The sequence below is a fragment of the Aphanomyces invadans genome (genome assembly GCF_000520115.1).
Source record: "Aphanomyces invadans strain NJM9701 unplaced genomic scaffold supercont1.24, whole genome shotgun sequence".
In the NCBI taxonomy this organism is placed as follows: domain Eukaryota; phylum Oomycota; class Saprolegniomycetes; order Saprolegniales; family Verrucalvaceae; genus Aphanomyces; species Aphanomyces invadans.
Genome location: NW_008580169.1, coordinates 120,302 through 123,036, shown reverse-complemented (window position 1 = coordinate 123,036; position 2,735 = coordinate 120,302).

Genomic DNA, 2,735 nt, shown 5'->3' with positions numbered 1-2,735 from the left:
GCAGCGGCGTACACAGCAAGTCTTGGAACCACAATTGCGTCGCAAAAGTACAGGAGGCCACTCCACTTGCCGAACAAGATATCGATTACATCGTTAAAGTTCCGGCAAATGGACTCCCTGGATCGACCAAACGTTGCCATCATGTCGTACAGGGAACGACGCTGAATAAGACCGCTACACCTATCTGTGGTTGGTCTGAGGGCATGAGAGTATTGTCCAATCAGGGACAACTGACTTTGGAATTTCGACAAAATTGAATAAAAATTTTAAGCTCAGAATATACATTCTGCAAGGTTATAATTGCAAAAAAAATTATTCTCATACGTTGGAGTTGATTTGACGCCATGTTCTTGCAGGTTATTAATCGTTAAGATAGATCATTCATTTCAAATCCCCAGTGACCGGAGCGCCACAAAAGTGTGTCATTAACTTAGCTAGGGGACCCACAAAATGTGGCATGACCAGTCAAAAGTTAAAAAAACGAATACTTTATACAAGTCAGAAATAGAAAAAAGTATACGGTATGGACCAATAGAACTACAAGGCATAGGATACATCTCCCCCCCATTGTCTCCCCGTAGAACAGGTGGATAGGGAGCCGCGCAATGCTCACTCCACGAAATCCGGTATGTCCGTATTGAACTTATGTGCAAAACACGAGTACCGGTCATGTCAATTGGCCCCGAGTTTAATCCAAGTCTTTTCTATTTCATACAAGAAACTAGTCAAAAATAATAATTTCTTGAAAAGTCAAACCAACACTCTGAAAATTACAAACGCTCTGCATTCACATTACTTTGGCAACGCCTTGACGAAGCTGGCACGCACTTCAGCTTCAGTGATCATATCCCAAGCCTGGATAGCACGCTTGATCATCACAATTCGTTTTTACTTGGCTGTTGTCGCAGAGGATTGATTCAAAACCCACAAGTCTCGCAAGTGTTGTTTAAATGGCCCCATGATGGACACATCCAGCGGCTGGCAGTGAGAAGTGCTGTTCGGTGGCAACGCGCAGAGTTCACATTCTAGCCTTCACCAACAATCCTATCACTCTCATCACTTACATGAGAGTCGAAGTTGTCCGCCAAGAGAACCGACGGGTCCTCGATATGCAATGCCAATACTTCCCGCAGATAGTACCGCCAAACAGTGCCGTTCATCCAGGCTTTTTCCTGTATGGCGTAGTAGTGACCGCGTGGATACTCAGCAAACTCGTTCAACTCGATGGCACCATCGGCAACCCCACGGGTGACAAACAAGATGGGCAGCTTGACACCATCACCACGAACCGTGAGCAAGGCTGTCATACGGTACGAGTGTCGCTCCGAGTTCGATACGTAACTGCCGCCGCCGCGCACTGCCCGAATGGTGTTCGGACACATGTCGTACGTGATTCCAGTTTCATCGGCATTGAAGACACAGTCCATCGCAACGTTGGGATGGTCCGTGTGGAACTGCTTGGCAAAGGCAGCACGAGTCTCTTCCAGGTCCTTTTGCGACTTCTTTTGCCGGCACACAGTTTGCTTGGAGAATCCATGACGGTCAGCGAACCGCTGGAGCAGCCGCAGGAGCGCGTTGTACTCATTCTTCCTCGTCGCCATGTAGTCTTCGATCCATGCCATGTGGTCGACCCGAAGGAACTGTATCATGTGGGCAGATGTCACGACCATCTCCTGACGTCCTTGGTCCTTGAGGTATGTGACCAGCTCACGTGATTGGGGGATGATGGGCTTACCACCGCATGTGCCAGTGTTCTTCTTCCGTGTCTTGGATCCCTTGAACGACATCATGGTGGCCTTCGTTTGTAGCCAACGACGCATGCACCTTGACGAGTAACCAGTTGTTACAGCTGCACGCTGAACGGATGTTTTCTCCGCCAAGAGCACAGCATTGAGCTTTTGTGCAAGCTTTGGGCGCTGTCGACGCTTTGGCGTTGCAACGTCCATGGGCAATGGTGGTGGATTTTTGAGTTACAAGGTTATCAAAACGTACACAGGGAAGTTGGCTTGAAAATTGCCGGGAATAAATTCAACCAATAGAATTCATCCATTTGATTAAATCACTTTTGATTGGATAATTCAAACAGGTATTCCGAGTTTTTTGGCGCGGCCTTATTCAGCGTTGTTCCCTGTAGTAGCGGCGGGGATAGGACATTCGGAACAGGGTGATGCAAAGGGCTTCGGTTGCAAGGCAGCGATCGCGTGAAGCAGTGATGATGACGGCAGGGAGTTGGAGAGCGGTCACAGAGCGCTGAATGTCAACGACGTCAAAGCGAAACTTAAGTCGGGAATCCGCTAATGGTGTGGAGTGAAAACCGCACGTCGGGCACAATAGGGCGCTCAACAGCAAATGCAAGAAGCTCCAGAAGTCGCATGCGCTGCCTGAATGTGCTGGTGCGCCTCTTCTTGAGGAGGACTTCAAGCTCTTGGCACGAGAACATGGCGAATGCCTGCACACGTAGCCAGTTCTTTCTAATTGGTTGATGTTATCTGGATACGTATAAGAAGTTTGCAGCGGATGATGTGCGACATCTTTCACCACGATCTGTTCTAGTATCTGTGTTCTGACTTTTGGGTTGCGGATAAAATACGGCATGCATTTGCGAAATCTGTCTTTTAATTTTGTATGTGTTTGGCCCAGTACACCTGTCGAACTTTTCGGGGTTCTCATACTGAAGTGTACTCACGGAGAGTTCCTATCTAATTCAGTCGTCGTCGATGCTAGGTAAGATGTAG